The 12607-nt window shown below is 54.2% G+C and overlaps 1 protein-coding gene across 9 annotated transcripts in view; it reads right to left on the bottom strand.

Moving 5' to 3' along the window:
* The window catches only part of PLEKHA2 (pleckstrin homology domain containing A2), an 88601-nt gene that overhangs the window by 64767 nt on the left and 11227 nt on the right, over positions 1-12607 (bottom strand). The window contains exons 1-2 of one of the 9 annotated variants that reach the window (XR_016229123.1): positions 8541-12015; positions 8221-8306 (exon numbers count right to left, since the gene is read on the bottom strand). The exons of 2 other annotated variants lie outside the window; for them this stretch is intronic. The gene's annotated coding sequence lies outside the window, so the exon portion shown is untranslated. Of the gene's footprint in view, positions 1-8220; positions 8307-8540; positions 12016-12607 lie in introns of those variants that run through there. 6 more of the 9 variants (XM_089325915.1, XM_089325913.1, XR_016229124.1 and 3 more) reach the window with 6 other exon arrangements.

Below are 12607 nucleotides of genomic sequence, written 5' to 3'. Positions count from 1 at the left end.
AGTTCAATTCCCAGCTGCTCCACCTCTGATCCAGCTCCCTGCTAACGTGCCTGGGAAAGCAGCGGAAGATGGCCCAAGTCCTGGGACCACCAATAACCACGTGGGAGACCTGGATGGGAGTTCCAGGCTCCTGGCTTCTGCCTGGCCCAGTTCCTGCCAATGCAGCCATCTGGGGTGTGAACCAGCCGATGGAAGACCTCTTGCTCTGTCTCTCCTTCTCACTGTTATTCTGACTTTCAAATAGCAAATACAAGGTTTTCAGGTAATTTGTATTCCTATATGTGGATTTTTTTAAAAGACTAGCTATAGGGGCCGGTGTTGTGGCGCAGCGGGTTAAAGCCCTGGCCTGAAGCGCCGGTATCCCATGTGGGCCAGTTCTGGTCTCAGCTGCTCCACCTCTGATCCAGCTCTCTGCTATTGCCTGGGAAAGCAGTGGAAGATGGCCCAAGTCCCTGGACCCCCGCACCCTCACGGGAGACCTGGAGGAAGCTCCTGGCTCCTGGCTTCAGATCAGCCCAGCTCCAGCTGTTGCAGCCATCTGGTGAATGAACCAGCGGATGGAGGACCTCTCTCTCTCTCTCTCTCTCTCTCTGCCTCTCTGTAACTCTTTCAAATAAATAAAATAAATCTTTTTTTTTTTTTGGACAGGCAGAGTGGACAGTGAGAGAGAGAGACAGAGAGAAAGGTCTTTCTTTTGCCGTTGGTTCACCCTCCAATGGCCGCCGCAGTCAGCGTGCTGCGGCCGGCGCACTGTGCTGATCCGATGGCAGGAGCCAGGTACTTATCCTGGTCTCCCATGGGGTGCAGGGCCCAAGTACTCGGGCCATCCTCCACTGCACTCCCGGGCCACAGCAGAGAGCTGGCCTGGAAGAGGGGCAACCGGGACAGAATCCGGTGCCCCGACTGGGACTAGAACCCGGTGTGCCGGCGCCGCAAGGTGGAAGATTAGCCTAGGGAGCCACAGCATCGGCCCAATAAAATAAATCTTAAAAAAAAAATACTAGCTATAGAGTCATCAAGATATTGTTACCACCTGTGAGTTATGGGCAAGTTCCACTGACTGTTATATATTTTTCCCTATTTTCCAAATTTTCTACAGGAAATGTGTGACTTTGTTTAGCAGGAGAGAAAGCTCTTCCACATGCACTGCCTCACCAGCCTCTAAATTCTGAAGCGGAGAGCAAATTTCTCCATCTTCCAGACTCCTTAAAAAAACAAAACTTGCCTGAAGGGCCGGCACTGTGGTGTAATAGACTGAACCTCCACCTGCAGTGCCAGCATCCCATAAGGGCGCCGGTTTGAGACCCGGCTGCTCCACTTCTGATCCAGCTCTCTGCTGTGGCCTGGGGAAGCAGCAGAAGATGGCCCAAGTCCTTGGGCCCCTGCACTCACGTGGGAGACCTGGAAGAAGCTCCTGGCTTCAGATCAGCCCAGCTCCAGCTGTTGCAGCCATTTGGGGAGTGAACGAGCAGATGGAAGAATTTTCTGTTTGTCTCCCCCTCTCTGTCTGTAACTCTGCCTTTCAAATAAATTTTTTAAAAAATCATTAAAAAGAAAAGTTTGGCCTGAATTATAGCTCTCTTGGGATTCTGCTGGTGTTTCAAGGACCCAACTCCGACAAATCAACCTCACACATCACAATCACCCAAAAGCCAGATAGCCTGCCCACGGCCTGAGCACCCTCCAAGCCGCCTGGGTTTCCTGCTTCCTGCTGCAACTTCCCTTTCCCCTCTGGTTGGCTCTGTACGCTCTGGTCGGCAAAAGAGGCGTCCACGTCCTCAGGGACAGCCGGACACTCAGGCCTGACTCCACACCAAGTGTCTGACTCAGTGTCCTCTCCTGCTACAGCACCTGGGCCACACCATGACCGGTGCTCTGGGAAAGAAACGGGGCCCTGACAAGAACCCTCTGTAGTTTTCCTTCTTGAAACTGGGGAGAAGGGGCTGGCATTTTTTCATCAATGGCTCAGTGGATAAATAAAGAGATGGATTAAAAAAAAAAAAAGGAAGAAAGAAAGAAGATGACAAGCAGGGGCCGGGTGCAGCCAATTAAATTACCACTGTGACACCTGCATCCCATATCAGAGAGCAGGTTCAAGTCCCAGCCACTCCACTTCCCACCCAGCTCCCTGATAACGTTGCACCTGGGAAAGTAGCGTAAGACGGCCCAAGATCTTGGGCCCCTGCACCCACGTGGGAGACCCAGAAGAAGCTCCTGGCTCCTGGCTTCGGTCTGGCTCAGCCCTGGCCATTGCAGCCATCTGGGGAGTGAACCATCGGATGGAAGAGTCTCTCTTTTGTCTGTCTGTCTCTTTCTCTCTCTGTAACTCTGCCTTTTGAATAAATAAATCTTTATCAACAACAACAAAAAAAAAACTATGTGAGGCCAGTGCTGTGGCATAGCAGGTAAAGCCACCACCTGCAGTGGTGCCAGTTCAAGTCCTGGCTGCTCCTCTTCCAATCCAGCTCCCTGCTAAGGCATCTGGTGGGAAAACAGTGGAAGATGGCCAAAGTGTTTGGGCTCCTGCACTTACATGGGAGACCCGGAGGAAACTTTTGGCTCCTGGCTTCAGATTGGCCCAGTTCTGGTCATTGTGGCCATTTGAGGAGTGAGCCAGCTGCTGGAAGATCTGTCTGCCCTCCCTATTTCCCCCACCTCTGCCTCTCTGTAACTCTGCCTTTCAAATAAATAAATCTTTAAAAAAATCTACACATAGATTCCAAATATTTTGCAGCAAAATAAGCACATCTTTCAATTCCCTTTTCCATAAACTTTCTGAAGTCCCCTAATAGTTTGGAGACAGAGGAAAGAATAACATGAAATAAGGGAGATTCCTCTAACTATTCCAACATGTCTAAGGAGACAACACAACACAAAGCCCTTAAAGGGAACTGGCCCTGTTACAAAACAATTTACAACCACATCAGTTCAAAAATGGAAAAAAATTAACTCATTTTTAACAATTCAAGATTCTATCTCATGAGCAGGACTTTGGAAGGTGATTCCTGGCATGCAGCAGGGCTCACAGAAAGTTCATCACAGGTCATGCCACCCTACAGCACCACAGCGTAGCAGGTAAAGTTGCCGCCTGCAGTGCCAGCATCCCATATGGGCGCCGGTTTGAGTCCTGGCTGCTCCACTTTTTTTTTTTTTTTTTTTTTTTTTTTGACAGGCAGAGTAGACAGTGAGAGAGAGACAGAGGAAGGTCTTCCTTTGCCATTGGTTCACCCTCCAATGGCCACCGCGGCCGGCGCGCTGAGGCCAGCGCACCGCACTGAGCCCATGGCAGGAGCCAGGTGCTTCTCCTGGTCTCCCATGGGGTGCAGGGCCCAAGCACTTGGGCCATCCTCCACTGCACTCCCTGGCCACAGCAGAGAGCTGGCCTGGAAGAGGGGCAACCGGGACAGAATCCGGTGCCCCGACTGGGACTAGAACCCGGTGTGCCAGCGCCGCAAGGCAGAGGATTACTGGCTGCTCCACTTCTGATCCAGCTCTCTGCTGTGGCCTGAGAAAGCAGCAGAGGATGGTCCAAGTCCTTGGGCCCCTGCACCCGCGTGGGAGACCTGGAAGAAGCTCCTAGCTCCTGGCTTCAGATCGGTGCAGCTCCGACTGTTGCAGCCAATTGGGGAGTGAACCAGCAGATGGAAGACCTCTTTCTCTCTCTCTTTCTCTGTTTTCTCTCTCTCTCTTTCTCTCTTGCTCTCTCTCTTTGCCTCACCTCTCTGTGTGTAACTCTGACTTTCAAATAAATATATAAATCTTAAAAAAAAAAAAGAAAAGAAGCTGGAGAAAGCGACATCAGCCATGAGTGGCCATGAGGGATCCCGAGAGGGAACTGCTGACCTTGTAACAGGAAGCGACCTGGGATGCCTCGGCGGGGACAGTAGCACTGTGGATGGGAACTGAGGCGTGGGGGTCAAGGGCAGTCACACAGTACTGCCGGAGGATGGTCCACGGATGTCTACACCCGCAGCCTGCAGAAGAGAGTGCTCTGGAGCCGCAGTGCTGCCAGACCAGTATAAACAATAACGCTCACTCAGGAGCACAGCTGATCTCAGAACAGAGCCTGAGAACCAGCCAAAGACGCTCCCTCGGGGGTGGGGGTGGGGGTGGGGGTAGGGGCAGCGTGAGAGCACCCAAGTCCTGTGCTGTCCACCACTGCATTTTGAAACCGTCCTCAAAGCAAATTCCAGATCATCTAAGGCAGAGAATAACATCAGAGAGAAGGGAATGTACTGAGAACAGTTCCCAGCGGAAGTGCAGGGCGAGGAATGCAAACATCTACAGGAATGGGTAGGTTCAGAGGGAGTGTGAGTTAACTCTGCACCCTACAATAGAACCGGGTGGGGGGAGCGAGTGGAGAGGGCAAGAGACACTCAAGAAGAAGCTTTTTAAAGAGGAAAAAAAAAACCACGAGGGAAAAGGCAGGAGTAACTGAAAATTGATTCCAATGAATTAAAGATGCCAAAAACAACAAAATACTTTAAAGCCTCCTGACCTCCCTTAACAGCAGCCTCCTCTATGTTCAAAGAAAACGTGGCATGGGGAGCCTGCAGGAAACAAAAGCAATCTGTGGCTGAAGGCGTGCTTAGGCCATCCCCACCAGAAAGATCACCAGGGCAGGCAGGCAGGCAGCCACACTCGGCTCATAAATAGCCTAGAAAAGCTGACGTCTCCGATGTACAGAATCCTGAGTCCCCACTTAGAGGGTTCCGCTTCACGTAAGCCTTCCCAACAACAGCCGTGCGAGAGCCTCAGAACTATCAGAGCTGTTGACCAGAGGATGAATAGGCAGCATCATTATCTGTCCTGCCTGCTGGTCTCTCGCAAAGTGTCAGGGAGGAGTATACATGTCTGAGTGTGCCCCTCCGAAGTCTCCCAAATGAGTCCCAGCTGCTCCACTTGCAATCCAGCTCCTTGCTAATGCACCTGGGAAGGCAGCAGAAGCGTTCCTGGCTCCTGGCTTCAGCCTGGCCCAGCCCTGGCCATTGCAGCCACTTGGGGAGTGACCCAGCACAACTTCCTCCACACACACGCCTCTCTCCCCCACCAACTCTATTTTGAATGAATGAATAAATAAATCTTTAAAAACTAAATAAATAAATGACGTCTCCTATAGGACCTGGTTCCTACAGGCCTGAGGCACTGCCTGGCTAATCTTTCCTCTCCTGTTTCGTCAAGTGCAAACAAATCATTCATTTGGGGAAAGAGGAAGTGCCACCTGGCGAGCAGGATGTGCACGAGAGGCTCACTATGAGTTACTCTGAACTTGCACTTGCAAGCTTTCAGAAGATGACCATTTGAAAGGGCGTGCTGGTTTCCATCACACCCGCGCAGGAGAGTGAAGTGAAAGAACAAGGGTTTTACGGCCACACAGCCCCGGAAGCAAATACGGACAAGCTACTTTACTCTTCAAGGTTCATTTCCTACTTTGCCTACTTCAAAAGGCACTGTGAGGGTTAAATAGTGTAAGGAAACTGCTTAACGCAAGGACTGGTAAAGACAGAGCACTGGCTACATGTTGCAGTTGTTCCAGTGTGTATTTGTGTGTGTGTGTGTGTGCATATGTGCACATGCTATGTTATGGCTACCACAACAATTGCAGAGTTGCTCAGCACAGGATCAGCAGCGGCAGGCAATGTGCCTCTGGGATTCCTCTCAGCAGGAAAGGGACCAGTTCATTCCCCTTACTCTTTTCTCTCCTGCAAGAAACGTTGCATTTTACATCCCTCAAGTCTCCAAGAGAGGCCAGCATCATGGCATAGCAGGTAAAGCCGCTGCCTGCGATGCTGGCATCCTGTAAGGACACAGGTTCCAGTCCTGGCTGCTCTACTTCTGATCCAGCTCCCTGCTAATGTGCCTGGGAAAGCAGCAGAGGATGGCCCAAGTGCTTGGGGCCCCAGCATCCACATAGGAGACCCAGAAGAAGCTTGTGGCCATTTAGGGAGTGAACCATTGGATGAAAGATCTCTGTCTCTCCCTCTCTACCTGCCAAACAAATAAAACAAATCTTTTAAAAAGTCTCCAAACGGTTAAAAAATTACCCAAGGGACCCACAAACCCTGTCTTGGCTAGGCTGCCCTGGAAGGTAAGGAACCCAGTCACGCCCATGACTTTCAGAGAAGGGGCCCTGGAGCTGCCTCCCGCCCCACACGCAGGGGAGCACAGCAGCCCAGAGCTGCTTTGTAAGTGGAGTCCCAGCCTTTGCACTTGACCTGCAGGGTTTCTCAGGAGTGTGAGGACAACAGGGCCAGCTCTGTCTGCCCGCCTGTCCAGTTCCCCGTCTCAGTAATGGACTTAGGCCGGGGAGGGCTGGGACTCTTCTCTCCCCATAGGCTGTCACGCTATGATATTTGCTCTGCTTCCTTCCTTTCCAAAGCCTAACAGATTAGACGGCTGAAGGCCTATGCAGCTCACTTACATTGGAAACTGAAAGTAAGGAACCGGGAAGGGAGAGGAGCCAGTTTGGGGTCTGTATCAGCCAGAAGTGGCAGAGCCTTGGTTATGGCGGTGATCAGGAGTGGTCGTTAGGTACCGTGGGCTACACCAAGACCTACTCTGAGTCATCCTGGCTGCCGCAGGGGCACCGCCCACCCGTCCACCTGCCCCAGAAGAGGGAAGGACATCTACCAAGTGCCCGCTGCATTCGCACAACACAGACTATGCTGCTGCCGCCCATGTCTCCCCAGAGCCCCGAATCTCTCCGTGGTGGCACCCGTCAAACCCTGTGTGTCTTTGGGATTTATTTTAACCAGGCTGAAGACTGGTTCGGCTCAGGATGACACCACGATGAGATTCCCAGGCCCTACTTCCTTACACAGCAAAGAGAGCATTCACGACAAGGAAAAAATCAAAGTCTGCAAACTCTCAATACTCAAGAGCAAGCAGTTGCCAAATCAATACCCAGGTGGTTACCCATCTGTGAAGCAAGCCAGGCTTCCATTGCTGCCCAGCCAAAAACACCACCGGACAGCTGGTTAAAAAGCAGGGTTTACCAAGAAGGCCAAAGGAAACTCAGGTCTACAGGCAACAGCCTGAGTCAGCCACACACCGGCGTGGTGGACCTATTTCCTGCAGGCTTGAGGCACTGCCTGGCTGATCGCAAACAAATCATTCATTCATGTAACAATCCGTCTGCAGCTACAAGATGTCACACATAGGCCACAGACTCCAGGCAGCAAGTTAGGCCAGGCAGAAGGTGGTACGTCTGATACGACGACCATGGTGCTTTTTAAAAGTACCCTCTAGTTTCTCAGAGTAAGCCGGCAGGAGGTCTCCACATGGTGTTCCGGGTACCAGCAGGCTGCCCCTCCCCACCGACGGTCAGCTCCCTCCACCCAGGAGCTGCCATGCCTTCATTTCTGCCCTGCGAAGTCCTTACCACCCCTGCGCGCCAACCGAACGCAACTGAAACAGAAACTCCTGTTCTCCCAGCATCTCCTGCTGCACAGTGGCTGAAGGCGAACAATCAAGACAGAAGAAGGGGCGGGGGAGGCTTGGGCAGAGCGATCAAGAAGAAGGAAGGTAGCGATCTGGAACCCGAGCCCCAAACGCAACCCGCTGTGCGGTCCACGGTGGGGTCCTGGTGGGAAGCAGAGAAGGGGCCCTGGAGCTGCCCCCTCCTCTCCTCTCCCGTCTACTCTCCTCTGAAAAGCCCGAAGGAAAAAAAAGAAAGGCAGAGGGTGGTGTGTGCGGGGAGGGAGTTGTGGGTGGAAGGCAGATGACATTGTCAGAAGGCCAAGATGCATTTTGGACCTGTGCGAGTCTTCATGCGACAGGCTGGGGGCAGGGCCGGCTGGGGGAGGAGATGCCAGGGTGCTCGGCTGGCCCAGCCGAGCCTCCTCTGGGAGACCTGCGGGGCGGGGCACGGGACACTTCTCCTTCCCACTCGGCCTCGCTTCTCGCCCCCGCACCCTCCGATCCCTTCCCGCCACTCTTTTTTTTTTAATTCCTTTCTAATTTTTGCTGAAGTAACAGTGCAGGCCTGGAGCAAAAAAAAAAGGGGGGGGTGGTAAAGGTGCAGGTGCGGAGGTTAAGTGGGCGAGAAGAGCAAGGCAGCGCGCCTCGAGGGGCTTACCCAGCCTGGCCCCGACCCCGCCGAGCCCGTAGCGCGAGGCAGGGAACGGAGGTGGGGTCTCCCAGCGGGCGCCCGCTAGGCCGGCCGGGTCGCGGGACGCACAGCCGAGTCCCCGCCGCCCGCCGCGCGCCCGAGGGACTTGCCTGGGACGGTGTCGGCGCTCTCCCCTATCCGCGCAGCCGCTGCGGGGCCAGTGCCCCGGCGCCACAGCCCGCGCCGAAGTTTCGCCCTGCCAACGTGAGAAAACGCAGCTCCGCAGAGCACCCGCCCCCGCCCGCCCCCACGGCCCCACCCCCGCAGCCCGACCCCTGGCGGCGGCGACCTTGGCCACCCCGGACGCTCCGGGGCGCGGGAGGAGGGGCTGCCCTCGGGGCGCCGGGGGCTGCGGCCGCCTCCCCTGCGACGCCGGCCCCCCAAAGACGCGCGCCCCTGGGGACCGCTCGCGACAGGACCCCGCACTCACCCCGCCGCGCCGGGCCGGGGGCTCGCGCAGGGTGGGTTACATCAGGGGCGCGGCTGCGTCCCCCGCCGCCGGGTCCTTGCTCCCCGGTGGGGGTGGGGATCGGGGGCTAAGGGGGCGTCTCTCGGCGTCGCCGCCAAACTCTCGGTGCCTGTCCCACCTCCTGCCCCCTCCTCCTCTCCTGTCTCTCGGCCCTTTTTTTCCGGGTTAATTACGTTTCGCGTGAAAGCAAAACCCAGCCCCGGATGTGAGTACAATGCTCAGCGGACTCCGCCGGGGGGGAGGAGAGGGGTGCCGGGGCGCCGAGGCTGCGAGGGGGCGCGGCGTGCAGGTGGGAGCGGCGCGCGCTCAGCCTGCAGCCCCGGAGCGCGGACGAGAGCTGTCCGGGCTGCACGCATCCTCGCTCCGAGTTGGGGCGCAGGCTCCTCTCCAGCCCCTAGTGCTCGTCCTCAGGCCGCACCCCGCGCCTTCAGCCCTGGCCTTTATATTCGTTCCGGGCGGAGGAGTTCGGTTAGGGTTAGGGGCGAACCAAGAGCGGATCTTTTCCGGGTTGCCCGGAGGGTTTCCGGAGCCCAGGGGGCCGTCTCTCTCGGCCGCCAGGCCTGGCGGGACGTTGTCGGGGTGCGTGGGGGCACAGACTGCCACCGCTGGTGCCCTTGGCGCGGGGCGCCGTGGGAGAGGCAGGGACCGCCGCCGCCTGGATGCGCGCAGGCACCTGTAGGCGCCGGCCCCGCTCCTGAGCACGAGGAAACCGAGACTCGGAGCGCTGCAGGGCTTTGCCCTTGGGCCCCCAGGTTGGCCAGCGGCAGGTCTGTCGGGTTCTGACTCCAGTCGCCCGCGTGGAGACAGAAACACGGACCGTAAAGCCCGGGCAGACAGCCTGAAAACACCAGTAATGTGGATTCGCCCGTGGGAACGGCCGACTGGGAACTCCGAGGGCGGCGCTCGCGCCTGGTTCCTTACAGGGTGAGGGGTGGGCTCCGTGCCTGGCCGCTGCCTGGGACCCCCACGCACCCCAGAGCTGAGTGCCCGGGATCCAGTCCCCTGCTCAGCTCCCGATTCCAGCTGCCTGCTGATGCGCAGACGGGGAGGCGGCAGATGGTGGCTCAAGGACGCGGGTCCCTGCCACCCACGTGGGAGACCCCAGAGGAGCTCCTGGCTCGGGCTTGGCCCAACCCTGGTTGTTGGCAGGCGCTGGTGGAGGTGCACGGCACATGGAAGTTCTCTTTTTCCTTTCAGTCTGCCTTTGCAATAAATATATGTTAAATAAGTAAACAAAAAGGGTGAACCCTGGGTTGGCGGGCGGGGAGGAGGGGCTGCGGGTTGGGGAAAGGCAGGACCTCCTACTCTGACAGCGAGGCTTTGCCGGGATACCCGGAGGGAGGCAGGACGGCCAGCCCCAGCCCACGCCCCCGAAAGCCCCAGTGAGGAAGCCGCATGCGGTTCCTCTACCATTTTGATGAACAAAGCAGAAATGAGCCGTGCGGCTCGCTCAGGTGTGAAAAAAGGCGGTTTGCTTTAGAACATGTTGCTTTGAATGAGGAAGGAAAGGAGGACACAAGAAAAAAACAAAACGCAACAGGTCCCTTGACATACATGCATGAATGTCAGGGTGGGGTTGTTTTGTTTGCCACCTGTGCAAGGTGCACCTTCTGCAGAAGCAAAAAGCCTGGGCTTGAATCCTCCTCTCTGCCTCTTTCCAGCCCCCATCCCCGGGGAAGCTGTTTGCCACTCAGTGTCTATGGCTAAGAAGAACACACAATTAGAATTCTGAGTCCATGAGGATTGCGCTCCCAGCTGCAGCGCCAGCATCCAACATGGGTGCTGGTTTGAGTCCCAGCTGCTCCACTTCCGATCCAGCTCCCTGCTAATGTCCTGGGAAAGCAGTGAAAGATGGCCCAAGTGCTTGGGCCCCTGCACCCACGTGGGAGACCTGGATGGAGTTCCAGGCTCCTGGCTTCAGCATGGACCAGCTCTGGCTATTATGGCCATTTGGGGACTGAACCAGTGGATGAAAGCTCGCTCTCTCGCTCTCTACCTCTGCCTTTCAAATAAGTAATTAAACCTTAAAAAAAAAAAAAAAAAAAAGGCTGAGTTAATACATCTGAAGTGTCCACACTGCTGTGGAACATGAAGGTTCTTTGTAATTTTTTTTTTTAATTTTTAAAATTAGATGATCAGTTTTAGTGTGAAAAGGACAATGTCATCTAGCTACCTGCAAATCCGACAGGAACTGATGGCAATGTGGTGAAAGTCTCAGATTTCATGGTATGGTTCATATTGAAACCCATAAAACTGCTGTGTGTCCAGCCTGCCTGACTCACTCATCCCCAGAGCCACAGAAATGGTCTGAGCACTCCTGTATGAGATGCCTGGGAGGCAGACAGGACTCAGAGGCCCTGGGCCTCCCTGGGAGATACGGGCACTTTTAGGAGGCAGAGGGAAGCTTGTGCCTTCCTGGCAGAGAGAATGAGGGCTGGGACTTCAAGGTGCCTCTCAATGGGGGGCTTTCCAGAAAGCCTTAGAAGATGGGTACAGGTTGACTCCAGTGAGGCTGGGCGAGGGGACAGTCAGTGCATGCTGGGAGGCCTGTGTCCAGCCACATTTGTTCCTGGCCCCAGCTGATTGGCAGTTTCTGCACTGATGTCCACTCCCATGTCCCTGTCCCTGTCAGAGCATCCCTACCCTTTTCTTCTCATGAGCACCACAGAGCAGGGGTCCCTTGAGCCTGTGCTTTGTCCTTTTGCCCTCTTTCTCTCTTTGCTTTTGGTGCATTGCATGTAACACAAATGTCACCATGTCAACATTCTAAATTATAGCTGCAGATTAGCAATATGCTTTATGACATTCAGTGTTGTACAGCCAACTACCATCGAATTCCAAACCGTTTTCCTCACTCCTGAAAGTGACCCCACACCTATTTAGCAGTCACACCCCCTCCTCTCTTCCTCCAGGTTCTAGTAACTGCCACCTTACCTCCCTGCCAGTCCATGCACTGGCCTATTTCTTATATTCCCTATGTGGGAAACCAAACAATATGTGACCATTCAAGTCTAGCTTTTTATACGTACTTTGCCATTCCTTGGTTGACAACGTTTTGAAATTATTTCCATTGTCTGATTATGCATTAATTTTAATGCAATAAAAATTCATGATGTCTTAACATGGGACTCTACCTGTGGAGAAGGCAATGTCGAAAAAAGGCCGTTTGGGGCTGGCATTGTGGTGGAGCAGAGAAAGCCACCACCTGTGACACCAGGAACCCTGTGGGCACCAGTTCACGTCCCGGCTGCTCCACTTCTGATCCAGTTCCCTGCCTATGGCTTGGAAAAAGCAGCAGAAGATGACACTTGGGCCATCTGCAACCCTTATAGGAGACCTGGAAGAAGCTTCTGGTTTCAGCCTGGCCTGGCCCTGGCCCTGGCCGTGGCAGCCTTCTGGGGAGTGAATCAACAGATGGAAGATTCTCTCTCTCTCTGTAACTCTTTCAAATAAATAAATAAGTCTTTAAAAAGATGTGTGTGTGCAACATCATTGATTGCAGTCTCCTCAGTGAGGTTCAACAAATGGCTCAAGGCTTTGCAGCCAGTCAGTGGCAGAGCTGATTCTAGAACCGGGATGAGGCACCCCCAGAAACCTGTGGCCTTAGGAGAAAATGGCTCAGAACCTAAAATTCACAACAGAAAGCTTTATAGTCTAGCCATTTATTTATGTACTTTCCACTAATGTGCAATGTCAATGGCTGGTTAACTAGATGAGCCAGTGTACCCTCCAGGGAATTAATTGTATTATTCCATGTCCTCAGAAAATACCTGTTATATAAGGTACCAGGCTGCAGCCTGGGCTAGTTAGTTAGGGCAAAGTGTGAGACTGAGGAGGACAAGGTCATTGGTTGTGTCCTGGTTCAGGCCAGTTAATTTTGTGCAGAGATAATTGCTTCAGGGTACACATTGTACATCTAATGTTAGCTGGTCATTTTAGAAATATTTGCCATTGATCAAAGCATGAATGGCTCTGTACCATTCATATCTAGAAAGATTACTTAAACTACCATTGTTCTGTTCAGTCAT

Source organism: Oryctolagus cuniculus, chromosome 2 (genome assembly GCF_051225735.1).
Source record: "Oryctolagus cuniculus isolate XC-2025 breed Fujian yellow rabbit chromosome 2, ASM5122573v1, whole genome shotgun sequence".
Lineage (NCBI taxonomy): Eukaryota > Metazoa > Chordata > Mammalia > Lagomorpha > Leporidae > Oryctolagus > Oryctolagus cuniculus.
Note: the sequence above shows the minus strand (reverse complement) of the source record. Positions and strands in the feature narration are given on the sequence as shown.